Raw genomic sequence first — 26,218 nt, 5'->3', positions numbered from 1 at the left:
CCCAACCAGAATGTATCTAATTTTACAAACCTCCACAAGATATGCATTATATAATGTCCCTCTTGCCACATCTCCAACATTTACTATTATCAGAAAAACCTAATGTACATATTCTGTTTGGTGTCCAGTAGAAATGTTGAAGAATCTTAAATTGTGCCAGGTTCAATGTAACTTCTCTGATGTTGCTTGTGTGACCCCATGGTTGAAGACTATTCCACATCAGACAGGTGGCACATCGGTTTCTCTTACCATATCGCATATAACATCTCCTGCACTGGTTTGGAATGTAGCTTATCAATTAGCATGGAAAATACGGTTGGAAACTAATGTTTGCACTTTGATAGTCTTCATACTGCGATGCAGCTGCATAAACCTTCAGTATTCTCGATTTTGCAGTTTTAATTGGCACACTGATTCTTAGAATGAAAGTAAGTATTTACCATCGCCAACAACAGCTTGTATCTAAATTATTCCACATCTTATCCAGGTTTTTATTGTCTACTCTGAATAGATTATTCCGCCAGATTGGGGCTGTATATGTAAGCATGAATGAACACCTGATTCTTTGTGGCCTTTTCCACAGGTCAGGACTTTGGCCCAAGAATTGGATGGGATATCTTATGTGATGGATTGTTGAACCTTCCGCAGATGGAACACAAGTGTTTCCAAAGTTGTCATTCCACTAATACCCGTCTTGGAAGATCCCAATCAGTATGTAGGCTAGTAGTTACAGTATAATATATGCATTTATTTATTTTTCCATTTATAAAGAGCACTAAGCCCAGGGGCATCAAGGAGCTGTTACATAGCAGGTTTCAAGCAAGACTTATCAGGTTGGTAATGTAGTGTGGGGTAGTCCCCAGGTCCAGGTTTACGTGAAGAGATAGGTTTTTGAGGATTTCCCGAAGGGCCAATAAGATTGTTCAGCTCACAAGGCGGGTGGTAACGTGGTCCAGTGTTTGGCTGTCATAGTTGGGAAGCTCGAGTCACCGGCTTTTACCTGTTTAAATTTCAGCTGGAAGACCCGGTGGACATAGGCCAACCTAGTTGGTCTGGTTGATTGGACTTTGATGATGTTCTGTATGAGGTAAGGGGAGCAGAGTTAGAGAGGCAGAGTTAGCACCATGTTGCCTATGGGTGTAAGCGTGCTTTATCAATAAGTTTCACATACTATCTGTGAGTGATCGACAACATTTTGAACATGACCCGTTCTCGTATCAGGAGCCAGTCAATGTTACTTCTTGCAGTGAAGATGTGTTCTAGTTTAGCGATGCTGAGTACTGCTCGGAGAGAGTTAGTCTGTATAACCTTCATCAGGGACGTCATTTCACCAAAATGCCATCGGTAGCGGAAGTGACATCACATGACCCTTGACCCCCGATGACATCACATGAAGTGATGTCATTTGACGCCACCCCTAAGTGATATCGCGGGAAGTGATGGAACACGACCTTTCACCGGTTGACAAAACAGGAAGTGAAATCACATAACAGTGTACACTACGAAAAATATGGTTACGCTATCACTATAATGTGATGTATATTTCATACAAGAATCGCCATATGTATCGTTAAGATCAGTGTGTATAGGCCCATATTACCAAATTAATTACTGTGAATGCAAGCAGACGTCCATGACCAAATGATAACGATGTGTTATTATATAGCACTTACGCTTAAGCGCTTTATATAGAAAAAATATACACCCAATATCACCCAAGCTGTGTTGGTGCTCATTTATCGACCTCAAAAGGATGAAAGGCTGAGTTGAGGTGTTTTAGAACGGACTAAATCAGTAACTCACCCCCTGAAGTGTGCCTGAAATAAACCTTTAATGAGCCTGGCAATTATTGTATAGAATTCCAGAAAGGCACATTATTTGATATTCCTATTCTTTCTTATTTAGGGTCAGTGCTGAAAGTGTTATGGCATTCCTGTTCTTATTTTTCTTGTTTTTTTAAGGGACCTGAACAAGAAAGCTTGCCACTCAAGAAGTAAAGAACCACATGGTGCTGGCCACAGCTCAGGAACTTGCATTACAAAAAAAATAAAAAGATGTTTTTTCTTTTTAGAGGTCGCAAGTCAGGCCACAGAGGTCGCAAGGGAGACCTCAGAGTTCGTAGATGCGACCTCTGGTGACACCTAAATGACGACCCTGACTTTCATCTTATGGACGTTGAGCACCAACGTGTCTGGAAAGAGTGCATTGGAATAGTCAAGCCTAGATTTGATGACTGTTAGAGCAATGATAAGGCAGCTGTCAGGGGAAAAAAATGGTCTGGATGAATAAATCAGTTTCATCATGTAGGCGGCAGAGGAGGCAATGGCATTCAATTGCCAGGTAAGGGAGAGAGTGGTATCCAGATATACACCCAATGTCTTCACTGTCAGGGAGACTGGGATCAGAATCCCGTCAATATTAAAGGAGGCATATTGAGAATTGAACTTCTTAATCACAGCTGAGGGTCCCACAAGGAGGATCTCCGTCTTTTCATCATTGAGGCAAAGGCACTGTATGGCCATCCAAGTCTGGATAGTCAGGTATACAGTGTTTAGAGAGTCTGAGTCTTCCTGGTAATTTATTGGACATTTTATGGCGCCTATACACAGGTGTTTCCAGGCCCTACAAGACAAGATGGGGGCGGGGGAACATGGGAATCAAAAAGTAAAACAAACACAAAATGGTTATATTGGCCTTGTGACAATCCTACCGTGCAAGTGCATGAAAAGGTGGTAAGTGCAAGGGGGAGTGGGTGAGGGAGAAGTGGAGTGGGTGGGGTGGGGGTAAGTGCTGAGCGGGCCAGGGCAGCAAGTGCCAGGGGAGAGAGGGGAAGGGGGTGAATGCAGTGAACAGGGAGGACCAAGTTGGGCTAGTCCAGAAAGGGGACCTGAGGGCAAGTGCTGAACATTGATGCTGGAGGGACAGGAAGGGGGTGGTCTGGCCCCTGTATGACTCTTAAGGGACCAGGTCACCAGTCGCAGCGGCAGATGGGGAGTTAGCATGGGGGGGGTGAGGGAAGGAAGAGGAGAAAAGGAAAGTCTTGCAAAGTTTCCGGAACTTAAGATCTGACTCAAGTCTGTGGGGGGGTGGAGGCCGTTTCAGAGGGAGGATCCAGCCGAGGAAAGGGATCTACATCCCACTCTCTGCTTGGAGAATCGTTTGATCAGAAGAGAGTTGGAGTCAGAAGATCTAAGGACTCTGGCCGGAAGGTATTTAGGGGGGATACGCTGGATGTAAAGTGGTCCCAGGCCCCAACCAGCCTTGAGGATGATGCAAAGGGTCTTATATTTGATTGTTGCGGTCACCAGTGAAATTTTAGGGCTGGAGAGATGCGGTCCCTGGGCTTGAGGCCAAGGAGAAGTCTTGCAGTCCTATTCAGATTAGTTGAAGGGGCGAAGGGAGGAAGGAAGCAGGTTGAGGAAGAGGCTGTTGCGGCAGTCTAGCCTAGAGAGAACCAGGGCTCTGGAGATGTTGAGCTTCTGGGGGAAAATGAGGAAAGGTAGATTGCTTCTGAGGAGATGCAACTGGAAATTGGACTTCTTGGCAAGGTCCATGAAGTGAGGAGAGAAAGAGAGAGAAGAGTCAAAGATGACCTCAAGGTTTTTTGCCTCACAAGTGGGTGAGAGGAGAAGACCCAGGGAGACTGGCCAGAGAGAGGGAGGGAAACAAGGGGCAGGCGTCCCGATGCGAAGGATCTCTGTCTTACTGGCATTCAGGCAGAGATCATTGGCAGAGCACCATGCCTTAATAGCAGTCAGGCAGTCAGGTATGAGGGAGGAGGAGGAGGTAGGGGAAGGTAGCTTGGAGGAGAGTTGTGTGTCGTCTGTATAACACTGAACATGAGCTGATAAAGGGGAGATTAGGTGGGCCAGAGCGGCCAGCTAGATGTTGAAGAGCCATGGTGATAGGACAGAGCCCTGAGGGACGCCACAGGTAGAGAGTGAGGTGGAGAAGAGAAAAGGGCCCATTTGCACTTGGGAAGGTCTGTTTGAGAGGAAGGAGGTCATCCACGCCAGTTCCCTGTCCGTGATGAATAGGGTATCATGGAGACAGTTTATGAGGATGGAGTGGTTGACTGTCACAAGCAGAAGAAATAACAAGGAGGATCAGGACAGAGGCAGTATTAGAGTCCAGGTTAGAGAGAAGGTCTTCACAGGTGTTCTGGAGAGCAGTTGCTGTGCCTCTTGATGCCCTGAAACCGCACTGGTAAGCATAAAGGAAGCCGGCCATTTTGGTGTGGAGTATCAGTTCGTGGATGACCAGCTATTCCATGAGTTTGCCCAAAAAGGGGTGATAGAGATAGGGTGATAGTTAGCCGGGCATGAAGTGTCTGCAGACGGCTTTTTTAGGACAGGGCGCACAAGAGAGTGCTTAAGTGTTTAAGCGAAGGAGCCTGTGGCAAATGAGTGGTTGCAGAGGTTAGCCAAGGCTAGAGCAAGAGGGGCAATGTTGCCCTTGATGGTTCTGGAGGACAAGGGGAGCACCTGTTTAGAGGAGACTTACATAGAGAGGACCACTCTAAAGATCTCATCAGATGCAATGGGAGAGAAAGAGGAGAGTATGGATGCGAGAGGGATGCCAAGGGAGGCAAGAGAAAAGGGGCTTACGGGGGCGGGAGGGGGAGAGCAGAAGACATAAAGGACAAGATGTCCAGAGTTTTGGGGAAATGTGGGCAGTCACTGTGGAGTGAGGAGAGGAGGAGACTGCGGTTGGATTGTTAAGTTCTTTGCAGATTTTAAAGAGTTCAGCTGTGATTTTTATGGCTCCAGAGATGCAGGCATGGACATGAGGCCTCTTCTTGGAGCAAATTGATAGACGGTATTGCCTTTGGAGTAGGAGACAGGCCAGATTGTCTCAAGGATTAGCAAGATGCCTGTCATTTCTGCACTGCAGCTTTGCACATGCGTTTCAAAGAAGCCAAGTCGAGGTCATACCAAGAATTGCATTTGGAGGCAGGCTTCATGCAGATCCTCATGACAGGGGCAAGGATGTCCAGAGTGTTAGAGATGGAGAGATGGAGGTTAGATGAGACAGAAGAGGAGTCTAATTAAGGGGGAGGTGGAGGGATGAAAGAAGTGGCAAAAGCAGAGACTGACACACGCTTCATCGGTCGAATGATTGAGAAGGAGACTGGCAGTATGGGAGGAGGCATCATGGAACAAGGGAGGTTAAGGTGGGAAGAGATGAGAGAGTGGTCAGACCAGGAGAGAGGTGTAGTGAGAGGGTTGGAGAGAGGGACGTCTGTTGAGATGAGAGCATCCAAGGTGTTCCCAGCAGAGTGGGTTGGGCCAGAGGGAAGGATAGTGAGGGAAAGATTGTTGCAGAGGTCATGGAAAAGAACAGTGCCTACATCAGAAGAGCTGAGATGGATACTGAAGTCATCGAGGAAGATAGGTTTGGAGGAGGAGGCAAGAAGAGAGAAGGACAGGTTGGCCCATTTTTAGAGGAAGAGGAGGACGGCTCGGTAGGCCTGTTTATGGTAGTGAGTGTAAGAGAGAAAGTAGGTGAGACAGACAGTCTTCAGACTAGGCTTTCAAAGCATGAGTAGGTTTGAATGGGGATAATGGAAGCAGGAACACACTCAGAGAAGATCAGGGCCACTCCACCACCGGACCGAGAGGGCCTGGGATTCGTCAGGATCTTGTAGCCCTCATGAAGAAGAGTTTCAAAAGCAGTGACTGAGATGGCCTTGAACCATGTCTCAGTGAAAGCAAGGATGTTAAGATCAAGGTCTTCAAGGAGGTGATGTCAGAGGAGTGTTTAATAGAAGAGCGACAATTGAGGGAGCTAAGTGAAGCTGTTGGCCCCGTTTAAAAGATTTGCGAGGGCGGGTGGCACAGGGGTGCAGTGCCACCACTGGGGGGAGAGGAAGTGGGAAGGAGGGGTGGAAGGAGAGGAGGGAAGTTGAAGAGAGAAGGAAGACACCTGTTAAGATGGAGAAGGTTGGGCTGAGAGCCCTGGCCCATGATAGTGCCATTATGATAGACATAAATGGTGTATGTGGAAGATGCAAAGTGAGCCAAGAGCACCAGATGTGGTGCTACCAGTAATGGGTGAGCAGGAGAAAGGGAAAGGACAGAGATCATATGGGGAGTCCATAGGTTAGAAGAAGGAGCAGCAATGAGAATGTCAGTGATAGTCTGTCTGGAGGAAGCACTGATGTAGGTGTCTGCGATGGGCAGACCAGGGTTGGAACTCAGGAGTGCCTTTTTTAGTTTCTTCCTTCCAGACTTTGTGAGAGAGGGAGGATAGAAGATAGAGAAGCAGTTAGAGAAGATAGGAGAGACGGAAAGGACCATGAGGCAGAGACAAGAGGGGGTAGGGGGGATCAGAGGCTCACAGGGGAGAGGGTCGGAGGCACTATGCAATGGTAAAAACACACCAGGCGGCCAAGCAGACAGAAATCCGTGAGCACAGAGGAAGTGCTCAGATTTACAGATCATTGACAAATTGGTAAGCACAACGAATTTCTATTTTAACGAGAAAGCACTCAAAAGCAGTACAAAATGGTAGATGCACAGTTGGAAGAACACCAGAGAATAGAAAGAGTTATACATTATTTGTTTTCTTATTTTTTCTGAAGCAGGGCATTTAGGAGAGCAGTAGAGGAGCAATCAGAGTGAGGTACATCACGATGCATAGCACTGTGGTGCAGAGATTAGAGGTTACAGATTAGGCAGGTGGGAGGGGGCAGACGGAAGCTTGAACAGTCATAGGGGGTCATTATGAGGTTGGAGGTATTCAACCTAAGATCCCGGTATTAGTGGCACCGTTAATAATGGTGCCTCTAATAGTGACAAGGGCGCGGGCACACGGCCCATCATGCCGGCAATACCGGCATGCCGCTAATGGGTGGACATCACAAGTCGGGCGGTCATGCAAATACCGGCATCATAGAGGCACTAATAGGGGTTACCGGCATGCCGGCAATACCGGCATCGTGAACCAACCATAAAATGCTATGTGCAGTGTCCCCAACTGCCACAGGTGCACACAATCAGCACAGGTGGAGTCAATGCAGTCTGAGCCAGCACAAAAGGAGCACACCCACACACCATACCCCTTCCCACACCAAAATGATTCCACTAGTAGCAATGCTGGGGATGGAGGACATGCTTGCATTGGAACACCAGCAACAACAACAACAGCAGGCACCACAGAGGAGACGCAGGAGGAGAAGGAGGGTGAGACAGGCCCAGAATGCACCACCAGTGCAGCCAGGGTACCACACAGGCAGCCCCCAATCCCTCACATCAGAGCCAGTCCATTCAACCTAAACCCTGAGCAGATCCACACCCTGTACCGTATGGCCCGTTACACCATCACCACCATCGTGGAAATGATACACAACGACATGTCAGCCTCGTAGAAATATGCACCGCCATCCCCCCTCTACTGAAGCTATTGTCAGTGCTCCACTTCTTTGCCACAGGCACCTACGAGCACACAGGGGGGCACATGCATGGCACATCACAACCCTTATTTTCTCGCATTCTGAACCAAGTGCTGGATGCCCTCCTCAAGCACACAAGGGACTATATATCCCTACCACAAACTCCCCAGGTGATCTCTGATACAAAAGTTGCCTTCCATGCACTGGCAGGCATGCCAAATTGTATAGGTGTCCTCGACTGAACCCACATGGAGATGGTGGTCTCGCAAGCCATGGAGGTGGTGTACTGCAACCGCAAGCAATACCACTCCATCAATGTACAGATGATATGTGACGCCAGCAATATCATCACACATTGTTGTGCCCGATATCCTGGATCAAATCATGACTCTATGGTCCTGCGCAACTCCACGCTACCACGCTACATGGAGCGACATGCTGGACGATGGCACTGAAATGGGGGGAGAGATGCACACACGACCATGGTGTCAATGCATGACAACCAGTAAACCACCCCACATCCTACAACACGTGCACCACTCATCAGAGGACTTCACCCTCTGTAACAGCATTCAGCAACATGCAGTGGATATGCACTATGATGCCGTCTCCAGCAAATCACCACACAGGACAAGCATCCATGGGAGTGCATTGAACAAAACCACCAAGAGAATCCACTGTCTGTCACAGGCCGCCACAAACACAGGAGTGCAGCATGTCACCATAGAAAAAATCAGCGCTGAATGCCTAATATTGCAGAGCTTACTGCCAACGCTCCCAGTCCGAAAATCTTACAGAACACAACACATCACAAATTAGACACGCACACACCTGTATGCGTACACAATGCATGAGCAACAAGATGGCAGTGCACACCGTGTATCATCTTGAATATGCAACCCACACCATTAGTTCATGGCACAGAACACATTGAGGGCATTAAAATGGTGTGCATACAACCAGGGAAATGTGCATGTGACCGACTATAATCTGCAGGCATGTGTGACTAGTACAGCTCTCCATCATGAATCGACTGACATATACCTTTTTTTGACTCCCATGCAGGTGATAGTGGGTATCTCTTGAAGCCGTGGCTCCTCACCCCTGTCCGAAACCCACAGGACAGGCACGAGGAGGACTACAATTATTCCCACACCCGTACACGTGTGGTCATTGAGCAGACCTTTGGCCTGTTGACGGCACGGTTCCACTGCCTTAGCCGGTCGGGTGGGGCACTCCTCTACAGGCATGAGAAGGTGGGCAAGATCATCATGGCATGTGTCATGCTGAACAACATGTGTATCCGACGGAACGTGCCTCTGACCCCTGACATTGAACTGCTACCACCTGGTGATGATGAAGGGGATGAAGAAGATGTGGCTGCGCATCATCACAATGGCGATGCACAGGCGGGACGTGCTGTGCGTCAGTCAGTGATTGCACAATATTTCTGACCACATGGCTGCAGAGGGTGACATGATAGTTGGACAGAGGGCACTGGGTGTGGGAGTACATGTACACTATGCACTGTATATGAATAAATGACACATGCACAATGATGAATGTCCACTCAAGATATTTGTTTCACACAAGGGGTGTATTTAAATGTCCAATAAAGATGAAAGTGAACTAACCCTCCACCACACACACCCTCCTCCCCCTCCCCCCAGAACTCCCCAACACACCCTCACCCTCCTCCTACTCCCCCCACAACTCCCCAACACACCCTCACCCCCTCTCCCTCCCCTCACAACTCCCCAACACACCCTCACCCCCCCACAACTCCCCCACACATGGTGTCCAAACAAGTGTCTATTGCCTTCATCAGGCTGGCCAGTCTACTTACTGCCACTCCCTGCACCTGGTGGCGGCATGTCCGGGCGGCGCAGGGTGAGTGCTGACCTGCGTAGTGGGCAGGTCTGTGTGGAGCTCGAGGACGATGGGGTGGCTGCCTGCTCCATTTGTGGGGCCGGACGCTCAGCTTCCATAGTGTCAGCAATGCGGCTGAGGACCTGGCGCAGGGCTGATACCTCCTCACACAGTCTAGTGGTACTATCGGTGATGATCTTCCCCAGAGAGGCAGTGCTCTCGCACCACTCCTGCCTTGCTTGGGCATTGTCAGTCACAAATTGTTGCACCAGGGCAGTTAGCTCCTCCTGCCGCTGAGAAGCATGCCCTGCCTGCTGCACCCCCGTCGGTACACCAGTTGCGGTGGAGGGTGCTTGTGTGTCATGCACATTTTCAATTGGGTCCCCTATGGGACTCATGGCCCCTTGGGTGTACTTCCCCCCAGACTGTTCCGGGGTGGTGCTGTGGTCGGAGTCGACCGATGTGAGCTGGGGTGATGGTGCCGGACTTGGTGTGCCAGGCAGGTCGGAAGAGTCGTCCTCCACGGGCACCCACACCTGTCCCTGCACCTCGTCATCAGCCAGGGGTGCTGTTGCTGCCGCCTCCCGACAGAACTGTTCACTGCTGAGACTGCAGCTTCAACTGTATCCTGTGGCAGTGTGACTGGAGTTGTGGGTACAGTCTAGACGGCCCTTGGCGGCACCAGTGCGTAACATCTGGAGGTGGTTTGCTATGTGGTGCCTGCCGAGGCTTGTGTTGGGCTTTGGAGGTGGAAGCCCTGTTCCCTTCCCTCATCCAGGCTCCTCTTCAGGGGTGTGATCAGCTGTGGGGGTGAGTCCTGGGCTTCGCTGTCATGATCTGAGCCTGTGGGGGTCGAAGAGAAGGACGGCATGAGTGATATTTTGAGAAGCATCATGCATACATTTGTATTATTGCTCATCTACACAATAGAGGGTAATATGCAGTGGAGTTTGGATGATCACGTTGCTTGCTATATGGGTGGGTAATGCAGGCATCCGTCGGGGTCACTTATGTTGGGGCGGATGTATGCTATGTGACATGCATATTTTTTATGGCCTGCATGCAGTGTGACGTATGCCATTAACCTCTTAGTGTGGTTTGTGTAAGGTATGGCATTGACTTGCTGCAGGCATTTGCATGTTTCTGTGCTGCGTACGACAACTAGGTTGAGGATGTGTGTGTATTGGGGCATGGCTTGCCTCTTTAGACAGACATATTGGTGGACTATCATCAGACTCTGCATTACCGTGTTTTCTTAGGACACTCACCTCCTTCTGCCGATGAGTTGGCGCCACACTCCATGTTACCCACGCCTTCAATGGCCTCTATGCCAATCAGGCTGGCACATATCTCCTCCCACCGGGACAGCTTTATCGGAGAGCTTGCTCCTCGGCCAGTTGCCATGGCCTGGCTCCTGTTTGCCGAGAGGATGTTGCGGACTCGAAGGCGCAGGTCATCCTACCTCTTCCTGCAATCCTTAGTTGTGCGGGGGGTGTTGCCAATTGAGCTGACTTTTTGTGCCACTAGTGCCCAGATCTCCTTCTTCCTGATAACAGCCTCCCTCTTGAGGCTCTGGGCAAATACTACATCGGCATTCTCTGCCAGGGTCTCCCCAAGCATGGTTTGCTCGTCTTCATTAAAGCGGTCCTTGCGCTGGCGGGAGGCGCCTTTTTTCACTGTCTTGGGCATTGTATAGTTGTTGTTGGTTGATTTTGGCACACAGCAATATATTCCAGGTCCTGAGTGCTGAGGGAGGCAATGGATTGTGTTTTTAAAGATGGACGCCGTGCTCTTTCCCATTCCTGTGCGATGACGCTACTTCCAGTTCCGCTTCTTTACGGTGACCGTTATTAGCCGTCTTGATTCATGCCGGTAGTGCTATCTGCGCTTTACATGATGCCGCTAAGGGCCATTTTTGGGACTTTAGCGGCATGCTGGTAATGTTGTTACCGGGATGGTGCAAAGCTTGTGTCCGCGAAGTCGTAATAGCCCTCTATTAGCGGCCTCTTGACTACACGGACACAGTATTTGCTACATGCCGGTAAGGACAGTTACTTACCTCCAACCTCGTAATGACCCCCATAGCGTTGAAGGGAGGTGGGTGGACCAATGCGATTCATAATTTCTTACCAGGCAATTGAAGCCAGTATTTTGAGTCATGGTCACAAGCGTGCAGGGAGCCAAGTTTGCATAAAATCCATTGGCAGGGTTGCTGAGTAGCTGTAGGGAGAAGTGCTCCCTTTGCTCCAGACAAACTCAGACAAGGGCCTTAGATGTGGACCTTGGGTCGGTGGGCCGGCTCTCTCGCCTGCTTGCTCACGGATTGGCCATAGGAAGAGGCAGTTAGCCAATCAAAGCAGCCACAGCAAAAGAGGTTGGAAGAAGCACTCAGATGCCTGGAGGGGCTGCAGCGCCGGCGGCCATGTTGAAAGGGAAAGGCCACAATAGAAAAAGCCCTGCTAAGGCCACGAGGGTCATAGAAATGAACTAGCAACTGCAAGCAGCATGGTAGGAAGTAGACATTTCGGCAGAAAAGCTCAGATGTAGAAATTAGGCACCCAGAAGTGATTGACTTCGGTGCACGATTGAAATTGTGCTAAAATCTCTTGCAGAGCCCCACTGGGCTTACCTTGCGTTGCATGTTTGTCTCAAAGATGTTGCCGCCTCGGGGTCTCTCAGGGGGAAAAGTGCTTCCAGCAAGCGGGAGCACGCAGAGAAATGGGAAAGGAGAGAAAGGAAGGAGGATTTGAGTGTCATTGGCGTAATTGGCATATGATATACCAATAGAGTTTAGGAGGTCAAACAAAGGTTTGGTAAAGATGTTGTAAAGGGTGGGGGATATGCAGGAATCTTGACACCGTTAACCCCTTAGCGCCTTATTACGAGGTCCCTTTGCGGAACCCGACCTGAACGGCTGGTCTGGACCAGCCGTTAAAGTAGGGACCCGCAAAGGGACCTTCGAGGTAATTACGGTACTGCAATTTGCGGTACCATAATTACCGCCTTCCCCAGTCCCATTGAGCTCTGTGGGGCAAAAATGGGAATGGGGAAGGGCCAATGTTCAATGGGGAATTTCCGCCCCGCCAACCTTGGAATGTGGTGGTAATTCCCCATTGAACATTGGCAGACTCGTTACAACACCGGCAGCAACCATGGTGCTAATAGCGCCACGGGTTACCGCCAGTGTTGTAATGAGGGCCAAGGTTTGCAGAAAGGGGGTACCTGATGACCTAACATTTTATAGAACTCACTTGGAAGATAATCTGATAATGGGGATTATTTGTGAGCAGGATTTAATTGTATTACTTATTTCCTCATCAGAGATTGGAGCACCCAAGCTCTCCCTGCTGGCATCACTTTAATTTCGGCACCTAAGAACTCAGAGTTTTCAGATGTTTACAGTGTTCGGTAAAAAGCACCACAATTCCTCATTGATTTGTGTTTGGTCAATGACTGTGAAGCAGTCATGTTTCTTGATCAGTGGGTTTCCAGTTAGATTTTCTTTATGTCTCAAATGTGGTGTTTGTGCAGCTAGTAGCCAGCCTGCCTTGTGTTTGAGTCTCATTAGGGCATATTCAGCACACCTCATGAATACTGTAGAATTGCATTTGGCTTTCATCAGTCTCCTCAAGAGGGCATCTGAATGTTTTTTAAATTTGTTCCCGTGTCAAATGTATTTTTTTTCATTTCTGAAAGTTGGTCTTTGGGATATTTTGACTGATTGGGCATTGTTTTCAAAGTATGGATTTTGAAATGGAGTCCTTCTCTCAGGGATTTTGGCAAAGGCTCACATTCTTTGAGAGCCTGGAGGGCTCTTTAAATGCATAGTGGAAATTGAATCATGATTGGAGAGTGATTGATACCTAGGAATCCAGAGCAGGGTATATTTGGAAATAATAAAGTAATCTGTTCTCATAAGAATGCTATTAATGGATAGTGCCAATGTGAAATCATGACTACTGTGTGTAGTTTGGTCCAGGGTTCTATTTAACCATTGTATTTCAGATATTATGTTTGAAGTCCAGATTGCCCATTCTATGCTTTCTTTCTGAGAATACACTTTTTAGATTGCTAGTAAAGTTGTTTCATCTGTATTGAGGGCATATGTAGCACCTGCAACCTGTTTCTTATCTACAATGTTCAATATGTCCATTACTAGCCAGCTTTTGCTGTCTTTCTATACTTTAGAAATTCTGCATTGTAGCCTTCTGTTAATCAAAATTGCAACTCCACATCACTTGCCATTGCCCAAGGAGCTATGATATGATTTTCCCACCCAGTCCTATTTTAATTTAGCCGATTCTTTGGGGGTAAGATGGGTTTCTTGAAGAAATGCCAAACCCGGCATTTAGCTAATTGGGCTTTGAGATAATGTTCATCCTTTGAGAAAATGATTCAAAGCCAGGGGTGGCTCATCCATAATGGGCGAGAGGGCGTTGACCCACCGGGTTTTGGCCCCCTCTCGTCCATCATGGAGGAGCCAGCCCAGTGAAACACAGAACACTCCCTCAGCTGTTTTTTTCAGCTGAGGGAGTGCTCTGAACTGTCAAAGAGAAACATTGTTTTGACAGTTGCAGTCCCGCAGCTGTGCAAGCTCAATGAGCCATGCAAGGTAGGGGTAATTTGCTTCCCCATCCTTGCATAGCTCATTGAAGATGCTGGCTGTGGAGCTCATGTCTGTATGTTCAAGGGGGTGTTCCTGCGCCTCCTGCCACATGCAGACGGAGTGGGCTGAAGTCGGGCATCTGCTCACCCACGCTCATTTCCAGGCACACATGTGCAGGAACCAGGAAGCTTCTTGATTCATGTTCATGCGAGCAGGGGCTGGAGCGCTGCAGAGTAAATGTCAGGACCCCTGGCAGAAGTTACATTTGTTTATGCTCATGTATTTAAATCATAAGTATGGATGCATGCATGCTTGTGTTGTTAGGTGAATGTATGATGATGGATGCTGGTGTGAATGAGAGAGTGCTTGCTGTGGGTATGTTGTGTAAATGCGTGTGTTTGTATGTTCATGTATTTATTATTTAAATATGTGTATGGATGTGTGTATGCTTGTGTTTGCGAGTGAGTTCATGATGATTGGTGCTTGTGTGAAAAAGAGAGTGCTTGCTGTGTGTATGTTGTGTAAATGTGTGTGTGTATGTGTGTGTGCTGGTCTGTGGAGCAGATTTTAGCAAGTTGTGGAGGAGGTTTGTAAAATAAGGGCATTTTACAAATGCCTTTGTTTCACAATCCCCCTCCCCACCAGCCAAAATCAGCTGTCCTCCTGAGGTGCTGTGGGGCCCAGGGGACAAGGATGGCATTTTGTTTACTATCCATCTATCATAGATGTCTAGTCAACAATACCATGCCTTCCCCCTGGACATCCCAGCACCTCGCATACACACATAATCACTTTGATTGTCTGTTAGGTGCTGTGGAACCAGGGGACAGGCAGGTCATTTTTTTACTGGGCATCTATGATAGATGTTCTGTAAAAAATCCCATGTCTGACCCCTGTGCCACGCAGCACCTTGCATACACACAATCACATTCATTGTGTGCGTGTGATGCACTGGGCCCGGAGGGCAGGCATGGCATTTTCTACTGGGTATGCCCAGTAAACAATTCCATCACAGTTTCCTGGGATTCCTAGCACCTCACATGCAATGTCATGCCTGACCCCTAAGCCCCCTGTGCCTTGCATGTACACATAATTCATGATCTGTGCATGTGAGGTGCTAGGGGGCAACAATGGAAGGAATGCCATTCATTAATGGGCAAAGAAATACCATGACTGGGCCCCTCAGCACCTTGAACACACACAATGAATGTGTGCCTGTGAGGCGCTCAGGGCCTCAAGGGGTAGGCATGGTCGTTTTAACTAGGCAATTGTGCCCAGTAAAACATTCCATGGCTGTACCCTAGGATCCAAGTCACTGACACACATCTGACCCCTTGATCCTCCAGCACCTCACGCTCACACATAATCACATTCATCATTAGTGTGATTATGTCTGAGTGGAAGGCGCTGACGCACTATGGAGCAGGCATGGAATTTTCTACTGGGAATGGTTGATAAAGCAAGCATGATAAGTGCCATTATGTAGCTAGACTGGCATTTTAATGCAGCCAGTCTAGCCATTTCTTATTGTGGAATGACATTTTATATTGGGCATCTTTGATAAAGCAAGCATGATAACTGTTATGACAAAGCAAGGCTGGTATTTTGTATGCAACCAGACTGGCCATTTCTTACTGAGCCATGACATTTTGTTTTGAGCATCTTTGATAAAACAAGCACAAGTATTATTATGTAGCTAGAGTGGCATTTGAATGCAGCCAGTCTAGGCATTTCTTATTGTGGTATGACATTTTGTATTGAGCATCTTTGGTAAAGCAAGCATGATAAGTGTTATTATGAAGCAAGACTATTACTTTTATTCAACCAGTCTAGCCATTTCCTATTGCATTATGACATGTTGTATTGGGCATCTTTAATGAAGCAAGCATGATAAGTGTTATCATGTAGCTAGACTGGCATTTGGATGCGGGCTGTCTAGGCATTTCCTATTGTGGTATGACATTTTGTATTGGGCATCTTTGGTAAAGCAAGCATGATAAGTGTTATTATGAAGCAAGACTATCACTTTTATGCAACCAGTCTAGCCATTTCTTATTGGAGTATGACATGTTGTATTGGGCATCTTTGATAAAGCAAGCATGATAAGTGTTATTAGGTAGCTCAACTGGCATTTTATTGCAGCCAGATTGAACATGTGTTCATACTGCAGTATGGCATTTTTAATGGCAAAACCAAGTGGTGAATGTTCTTAGGTGGGGTTACTGGTATATATCGGCAGAACAAACATGGACATGTTTTCTTATAGTATCACTAGCTTAACTACCCGGCTTCGACCAGGATTTCAATTCTCCGATTTTTAAATCTCTGATCGGTAAGTCTCACTTCAGTTTCTTCAGCAGTTTCATTTCTTCATTTTTTAGCAACACAAATTCTGAGTTCAGTATGTCTCACTTGAGTTTCTTCAGCAGTTTTATTCCTTCGTTGTTCAGCAGCACTAATTCTCTTAACAGCAAGTCGTGTTTCAGTTTCTCCAGCAGTTTTGTTGCTTTGTTTTTCAGCAGCACAAATTCTCTGATTAGTAAGTCTTGCTTCAGGTTCTTGAGCACTTTCATTGTTCTCTCTGAAAGCATGTTGAATTCTGTCAGCTTCATGGTCTTGAGATCTACCTTGTTCAGAATGTTGATAATGTTCAGCTTTGTTTTGATTCGGGTGGCATTTCTGTAAAAATATATTTGTGGAATTAAAGCATTTATAAAAGAAGAGAATACAGAAGAAAAACTTTTTTTGTTAAACATGGAACCTGATTCAAATCAAGTGGTTCAACTATGTCATCTTCAAATTGTAGCAAAATTCAATTTGATGTCATGAGGGTGAAGTTGCTATCCTTTACAAAATTTGGCGATAGAAATTATTGAGGTGTTGATGATGTTTCAGCTTCGATGTGTGATGATGAGCACTTTTACAAATGACCTGTAGATGGCGGTGTAATACCACAAAACACAATGCTGAAAAACAAAGCTAAAAAACGAAAATAAATAATTATCTTGGGAATGGGATGACCTATTGAGCCAGAAATAGTTGCATTAATTTGGCAATGACATAACGAATATGACATGCAAAATTCATGACACCAGACCTCACAGTTAATGAGGAGATACATCTCCAAGAACGCCACATACAAACCCACAAACCAACAAACAAACACAACTTTGTTTTTAATATATGTAGATTACTGGCGTTATGCGCAAAGCAACCGTGAGTATGTTCTTATATGGGAATACCAGGATGTAATGGTGCAGTCAGCATGGAAATGTATGGGCAGAGTCAATGTGAAAATGTTTTATACTGGCGCATATTGTGGGAAAAGGCATCATGAAAATATGTTGGAGAAATGCTCCTGTGCACTGCTGGTGACTTGCATTTTTTGGATTTTTTCATGAATTATCCTACAAAACCAATTGCAATCTGTTTGACTTTTTACCCAATTTCTCTAAAAAGTGTGCTCTAAAATGTGACATTTTAACCCATTATTCAAAAACAATTCTCGGGGGAGAAGCCTCCCAAACACCCCTTGATTGGTGCGGGCTCCCTCGCTACACTGTTCAGAGCATTGACAATTAAAGGAATAACTATGAGATGCCGCATGTCTTTGATATTGGGGACCTATAGTGGGCCTAGAAACATATAAATCATTGTGTGGTCCTCTTTCCCTAGCAGGGTTGTGGGGTTTCAACGCAGTAGTTCGGCATTTTATAAAATATATATGTTGGATATGATAGTCTAATAACAAACAATGTAGTCTTCTACATATAGGGCTAGCAGCAGCTCATTCTAACTGTATAAAAGCCCACAAATTAGAGAATATGGCAATAAAGCTGGTTCCTTCCATAGTTGTACATGGCCATCTGAGATGAATACCATCATTACCATTGTGGCATGAGTGATGATTTGCACCCATTTCCGCTCAGCATCAGCTTCCTGAGATATGAAACAGGTCTTGGTACGATAGTATTAGCATTCAATCTTCTTAAAACCTTTTAAAGTATTGACAGTTCTTGGTATAGGAGCATTGCAATAGAGAGTGCTATACATCTTGAAATCTCCACCTGTGACTGTCGACCTATCAGCGGCAGAAATCAGGGAAGTGTTGCTGACATGACTTGATTGTGCATTGCCTCATTGGTCATTAATTTTTTTGTCACTTCGACAGTTTAGATCTTGTGTTTCCACGGTCTTATTTGGAACCTGGACTTATCCTTTGATGTGTATTTGTGTGGGCTACAGGTGTGCCTCTTGGGAGGTCTTACATTGCTGAGCCTGTTAGTATTAGCTTTGTGATGTCTGATCTTGTTCCAGCCATGTTCTTTGCCAAGATGTTCAGATGTAGGAGGATGTTGGTTATTAGTGGGAGGAGGTCTAAATGAAATTATTTTTTTCTTATTCCTGACTTAAATAGCTGATGCCATCTTTTGACTTAGTGATCTTGCTGGTCAGACCTTCCTTGTTTGATATAATCATTTTTATAATAATTTTGTCTGGGTCTAGCACACTGTACTGAAGACTCTTCTTATGCAGTTGAGGCCTCAGTACCAGGAAGTGCTTTCACTTATTCATTGCTATTTTGATTGGCTCATGGCCTTGATAGGTAAGAGGTTATTTCTTCTTCGCTCCCTGGCATGTATGTCAAGCAGGTTAATGCTGCAGCATACAGTTGATGAATGGCCAGAGTCCTTTTTAGTGGCAATCGTCCCTTGGCTGGATCCTGTGGGTAAGCTGGATTTCAAAAGGAGGATGATATGAAACTTAAAGAAGTTTCAGAATTGAAAATTACACACATTTTACTGCATTATCGTCTTCTATTTTCTTCGGCGTTGTTTTTCCTGCTCATGTCTTCCGCACCTGTGCAAGAAAATTCAAGTGTGGGTGCTTTCACTTAAAGCTTTTATAAGCCTTCAGCATGATCGCCCAGGCTAGACAAACAGCCTTCTACACCTGTTACTCTTCCTTGGGTAGATGTCAGTTCTGTCCATAATTCTTGTAACTCCTTGTATAAGTAAAAATAGTGATAGTGAGTTCTTGATTGCAGATAGATCTGGTATCATTCTGGCTATATCAAGTTCATTGTTCCTACGTCCAGCTTCAGATGTAGCAGTCAATCTGCAGTGTTTCTACTTGCTTCTCTTCCATTGTCTGGAAACACTTTCTTTTTTAGAATGTTTTCTGTCCGAAGCCATAGTGTCTATGATATAGATAGCCCCTCTGTCCATGCTGTCCATGGATTTCATAGCTTAAAAGGGCAATTATGAGAATGACTATATATCTCTGTTGAGACCTCAAAACCAACATCTATGTAGATGAAATATAAGGAAGATTCTGAGAAAATGATGAAAGGAAGTTACCCAGTGCAAATCCACAGCCCTCAGCCCTCAATTAAAGAAAGAACATATTAAAACTACGTTAAAAGGGCCCATAGTTTAGGCTTGTGACTGATGCCAGAAACAGTGCCAGGAATGCAAATAAAATGGCCACAATACATGTCATCTGGGAAACTGGTTTCAGTGTGAAGAGGCTACAATAACCTGTGCTATATATGCTTAGGGCTAACCATCGTTTATTTGATCAGTTATATATCTACGTAATGGGGTACCCAACATCCTCTCCTAGGATGGACTGATTTACTGTTCATATCTCCAATATGGCCGCCAGAAGCAGCCTCCTGGATATTATTCATTGGTAGGCTTGAATGCATAAATGCATATAGTCTCTACAGTGCCTTGGGCCTGACAGTCCCCAGGGCAGTGATCTACACGCCCGCGAGGCTGTGCAGATCAGCCACACTGTGCTCCACAGTCTTAGCCTCCAAACCCATACTGGTACTATGGCAGAACGGGGCTAGCCTCGAGCTTCCAGGGGGTGCATTGAAAGGCAGAAAGGCACCTGGACTGCAAAAGCACCATGCCCGAGGACGCAGGGGCGATTCTTCCAATACAGAAGCCAACCCAGTGAATGCAGGATCAGGAGGTTCCTATTTATACTTTCAACCCTGTCTCACCGGCCATCTTTTGGCATCCTCTGTTACTGCAGTGAGGACATAGCTTCCCTTTTCTGTAGCTCAGTATATGTGTTCCCCACTTCTTGCTGCAATTAAAATATCATATGGTTACCGCATACCTCTGAAATGTTTACCCTATTGCTTTTTGCGTTCAATTCTCCCCATTAAAGCAGCCATATTGCAGCTGGCAACACACACCCTCGAACCCCATGCTAACTGAGCTTAAAGGAATATGGAATTTCTGAGCTAAGAGGGCCTGCTAGTGTCTGGCTTACTCTGCAAACTGGAGGTGCTGTGCTTATTGGATACAATGGAATCTGTATTGACTCTGCTAACTCGGAATTAAGAAATGTTACACTGCACAGCTGTGTGATTACTGGGAATTAGGTGGCAAAGGTGCAAGTCCCTATGTTTTTAATGGCAATTCCTGGTAAAAGCGGGAATTCCTAGGCTTTTGATAAAACAATCTCAACATTGTATGACTGGCTGCACTGCTGATGGCCACACCTGGTATGAGATTGCATTATTTGCCATGTGATGCGAGTACCAAAGATTGTAGTTTTTAGATCATATAGTGGTTAATACACGAATATACAGGGAAATGATGTGACATCTGCTGAGCAGTGCCGTTGAAAAAAAAGTAACACTGTGCTTCTTTAACCTTCGACACTCAAGGGTGTGTGCTTCGTTAGTAGGAAGATAAGCTTGCAGCTGTGGTCTGTTGTATTTGGTTAATGTTACATATCACTGAGCTTTAAATCAGGAAGGGGCAGCTAACAAGGACGGGAACATTATTTCGTAATGCACTCCTTACATATTCTCATGCAGATGCTGTCCATCATACTAATTCTGCCAGTGCAGCAGTTTACATGGCCAGTGATTTCATATCTTGTTTTCTGACTATCGTTCCTCTCATTACAATGCATCAGCCCAAATGGAGTTTTACTGATTGGTCTGTACTTGAACCATGGGCGTATGCAGACTATATGACATTCAAATTCTGTTTGCACTCAACAATGAATAGAGGAAACCTAACAGAGGATACTACTCTACATGTGGTGTCAAAATGCAGTAGCAAGACAAAGGAGGTGATGGCTGGAAGGTTTAGAATTAATCTTAGCCTCTGGCACTGATCTGGGCAACCCTGCAGACCACCGTCCTTTGCCTGCCAAGGCATTGCAAACAGTGAAAGACCATGTGCAAATCAGGCGTGTTCTCACCCCAAAAGGTGCAGTCCAGTCAATACTGCTTGATCACATCCCTTCTGCATGTGACCACAAGCATCACTGAATATGTGTCCGCCTCACAGGGCATCATCAGTGAGGAGTAGATTGGGTCTCTGGGCCCAGCAGACAAGGAACCCACATCTGGGCATACCTGTCCCAGTCGGGTGACTATAGCAAAACAAAATAGGTGATGGCAGGAAGGTTTAGAATTCATCTTAGCCTCTAGCATTGCTCTGGGCTACCCTACAGACCATTGTATTTTACCAGCCAAGCCATTGCAAAAGGGGAAAGACCATATGCAGACTAGGCGGGACAATCGTAACCATCCACACTGAGAGAAAAGAAATATGAGGTGTAGTTGTGACTCCGTACGGATGGTTCAAGCACTCCCACCTGATCTCTTAGGGATCTCATGAGAAGTCCACCAATTTCCAGATGATGAAGCTGAGACAGGTACTCCAAAACATTCAATTAAACTGTGGCGTCAACTCACTTAAACACTTGTTCAACACCACTGAGTGTTTTATCGCATAGCCTAAGGAGGGGCTCCCAAAGCACTTAGCAGAAAGATCTCCCAAAGCACTTAGCAGAACAAATGTGACCAATCCTGACAGAGACCCACTGGCTTCCAGTGGAGAAAAATATAATACATTGCTTTGCTATGTTTTCAATGACATTCAGGAGATAAGTACAGAATACCAACGAAATGGGAGAAGCCGTAATACTTGTGGCTAGAAGCCCTGGTCTTACCAAACAGATTCAAATTCAAAGAAGCTTAGCGGTAAATCTGGCATGGCCGATTGCTCCTGCCATCAGATGCAAAGTTGAGGAAATCCTGCAGTTTTGAAGGTCTTTAAGAGAGTCCTGAAAGCACACATGTTTAAAGACAAGGAGCCTTTGGGACAACCTCTGTGCCTGTTGAAACTACCCGTCCATCCTCAAAATAACGAGGCAACACAAAAACCTCTTCTCTGTTTTGTGCATATTTTGAACACCTGAGATCCTGCCAACTAACACTGTACCCCTCATGCTATTCCAATAACTTCTCCCATTATATCTGCCGAGTAATCTGTTGGTGATAGGCCAATGTAATACGAGAGTATCTACTAAATAAATACATATATTGATAGTCTGTTAGTCAAGGTCTCCGAACATGAATGTATTATCATTGCGGCTCAAGAACCCATCCTTCTCTTCTACTATTATCACAACGCAGACTCCGAACATGAATGTATTATCATTGCGGCTCAAGAACCCATCCTTCTCTTCTACTATTATCACAACGCAGACACATCAGGGGAGCAGGCAAGACAGAATGACAAACACCCCAAGAATGAGGACACTGGCGGAACATGGCAGTCATTTATACACGTGTCAATATTTTAAGAAACTCTTCTTGTGAAATTGAAGGGAGACAGACATAAACCCCACACCATTAAGCATAATGTGATTACCTAATGTTCAAATTAGATTCTCTATTCATGAGGTGATAACAACAGTAAGGGCAAATTTAACCTAGTGGTAATGGACCACCGCCAAATTTAAGGGACCAGGTGACGCCAAGGGCCCGTAACGCAGGCAGAAGTGGCGTTACCTGCATAGTATCTCCATTTATTACCAGTTATTATCACCTTTACATCCTAGCCCCTAAAACACAAATACTAAGGGCTTTTTTCTTTAAACTCACTCTAGTTATCTGCAACACTGCACCGTTCTGCTGAAGTCTGCAGTGAGTGTGACTTCATCAATGAATCAATTAGATTAGAGCTTTTGTCGCCGCCCGCATCTTTGACTCTCAGTTTGCTGGTGGGCAGGGCAAGCTTGGGAAAGGTATGATGCGGGGGAGGTGGGGAACAGGGTTGTGCAGCATTAAGATTGCTCCGATCGTGGGCTTTCACTGGTGAAAACCCCCTGTCTTCTGAGCCGCCTCATTGGCTGCATTCCGTGACCTGTTGGCAAAAGGACAATATTAATTACCAGAAAATAGATATGATGCCTTTAAATTCATATTCTTTTCTCACTCGACAGCTGCGCCAGCCTTGGCATTCTACCTAGGTGTTCATTTGATATAAAGACTGTTATCATCCAGTAAATAATGTTGAAATAAATCCATGCTTAGGTGCTTTGGTCAGGCAAATGAATTGAGCCGGCAGTAACCGAGAAAATCATGTTTTATTTCTTGGACCTGTGTGGCTATTACTTTTATCAAGTTTTAAAAGTCGTCTGCGCCAATTAATTAAAAGAACTGATATAAAACCGCATCTTAAATCGTATTTTGCATATCCATAATCTGAGGACTACATTTTATGTACACTGCACCCCTGGGTACAAATTTGTGATCATATAAATGCGTTCTCACATAATCTTGCTAAAGCACACACGCCCTATAAATATTCATAGTACTGCCAAAACATTTGCAGGCTTTCCCAGAGGTGACATATCTGCAATGTACTTTGCCTTCTGGGTATAAATATTATCCAATACAATTCAGTTAATATGAATACACTAATTATTCTTGTAACCCTTTTAAAGAGGGTCATCTTCATGATGGGAATTTAAAAAAAATGTAATTACAGTAATTGGATACTTCATCTAATTAAAATTGGCTTTATCTTTAATGGGATTTTTTTTTCTACAGCGGCCGAATGACAACTGACTTTTTGGTAATCCCTGTTTTCTTTCATGGAGGGAATGCTTTTAGCTTATTTGAAGCCTATGAACACGCGCCGGTACCTTTGTCGTCTTCAGTCAGGGACACAAAAATGAAAGATGTCTACATCATGTGACAGTGAATGACATTACTTTGTGCACGAGTTCAAAACTATAGTTACAGTCCTACAAAATGTTTTCATGCAATTAAACAGCATTCTCAGCAAGACAGAACCTCGCAGCGCTAAAGGAGTCTGTGTCCCCCCGATGGTTGATCCCAATCCACACAGCAGGGATTTGCAATGATCTTTGACAGCGGCTCATCAGGAGCGAATGATCATCTAAAGATGGTGCTTGAGAATTGAGAGCATCTCTCACTATGCTATAGAAATGGAGCTTTCATGCACCATACTGAATACTTAAATGTAAATGAAGGTTTATTTTTCTTCAATTGTAGTTGTCAGTTGTGTTGTGGTAATGCAGCCATATCACCGTCACACTGTTCTAGGCACCCTCGGCCTCGACATATGTTCAATATAAGGGGCAAGGGCACATGCCCCTTTTAGTTCTCAATTCTGATGTTCCCATGTTCCTGATTCAACTACATACAGGTGCCTTAGTAGGGGCATCCCAACAATTCCGCCAATTTCACAAAACAAGTCGAGAATGACGCAACCCGCTTGTTTCAGGTTATGGTAGAGGAGAGCATATCAGCCATTTACAGACAACACCAATTCCGATAAACCACGTCAGATAACTGTTCCTTATAACCAAACTAACACGATTACCGAGAAATGATCGGGGAAAAAAACGAATGGAGAAATAACCTAATTTCTTTGACTGAAAAACGAAAATTATTTTTTGCTTTTTATACTTTTTCTTTAAATAATGTGGGGGAGGCCCCTCCTAGGACCACCCCCCACCATCCCCTACCCTAACTTACACCCTTACCCCACCCCACATATTATTTTCTTTACACATACAAAAATACATACCATCTTCGGTCGAAAGAATTCAGTAATTTTTCCTTCAGGTTTTTTTCATTCGTTTTATCGGCGGATTCGAAGTAATACATGGGGGCTCATTCCGATGTTTGGCAGTGCAGTAAAAATGTGACAGTAATTCTGCTACCGCCACCTTTTTTTGGTGGTAATGGAATTTCCTCCATGTACCCTAGCTGTCAAATTGACACCGGCAAAACTACAGAGTGGGAATTCCACTGATTATTGGAGGAAAAGTGGAGGGTTTACCTTCAACATGCTGGAGGTATGTCCACCACTTTTCCTCCAAAAATGTGTAAAGTGGTAAATCCGCCAAAAACGTAAATGTGTACTCACACCTCCCTACCACCACCTGTAATCCTGTGGTAAAGCCATAGGACCAAGAGGTGGTAACGCAGGAACGTCATTTGGGTGTCGCACCTGCGACCCCTGTGGTCTCTCTTGCTACCCCTAAAAAAAAAAAAAGATTTTACATTTTCATTTTTTTTTTTTTACATTGAAGCTCCTGGGCTGTGGTTAGTGACATGTGGCTCTTTGTGGAGCAGCTGGCATTTTTGTTGAGGCATCTTAAAAAAAAACAGAGGGTTCCAGTGACCCTAAATAGAAAGAATAGGAATAACAAATAATGTGTCTTTCTGGAATTCTATACAATGCTAGACTCATTAAAGGGGTGTAAGGTTGTGTTCTATCGCTTCTCATAATGTCACTTCAGGGTGGGGTCAAATGACATCACTTCCTGTGATGGCTCAGAGGTCAAGGGTCATGTGATGTCACTTCCGCTATCCCTGCCCTTTTGGTGAAATTACGTCCCCGTGGTAACGGTATCAGAGTTTGACTGTAATTTGGCAGAGTTACAACGAAATTACTGCACAATTTGGAATGCCCCCATGGTGTGGGATCCTTTGGCTTCTCAGTGAGTGAGTGGATTAACAATTATTTTCTATGTAAGTTATGATGAAAATGCATACCACATAGCACTTAAAGGGTTAATGGACTAAGGTTGGAAGTCATGCAGCTCCATCGTTCTGAGCATATATATTGGCAAAAATGTCAATGCAACATTTGACACTGTGATGAAAGAAGCTAAGACATGCAATCATGGCGATCAGTAAACCGAGTGATAGTGAAGATGATACATATAGATAGAAAAAACAGGGATCACGGAAAAATAAACACCTGGAACACCTTCTGTGACTACATCATAAAAGTGTATGCCACATTGGAACATATCGATACAATATCCAGCACAGGGCTACATGAAGCCCTAAACTACAAAAAACGTTTACACTACTCATTTCACCACAATGGAACAATGACCTATCCTGCAAGACACAGGATAGTAATTTAGACATTGGGAGCATATTATGCCACTGCACACCACACTGGTGCAAACAAAACACATATGGTGGTTCAATAGAAGGGGTGAGTGGCTGTAAGTACTCTCGTGATGGAATTAATTAA

Source organism: Ambystoma mexicanum, chromosome 11, assembly GCF_040938575.1.
Source record: "Ambystoma mexicanum isolate Mex_15411 chromosome 11, UKY_AmexF1_1, whole genome shotgun sequence".
In the NCBI taxonomy this organism is placed as follows: Eukaryota; Metazoa; Chordata; class Amphibia; order Caudata; family Ambystomatidae; genus Ambystoma; species Ambystoma mexicanum.
Note: the sequence above shows the minus strand (reverse complement) of the source record.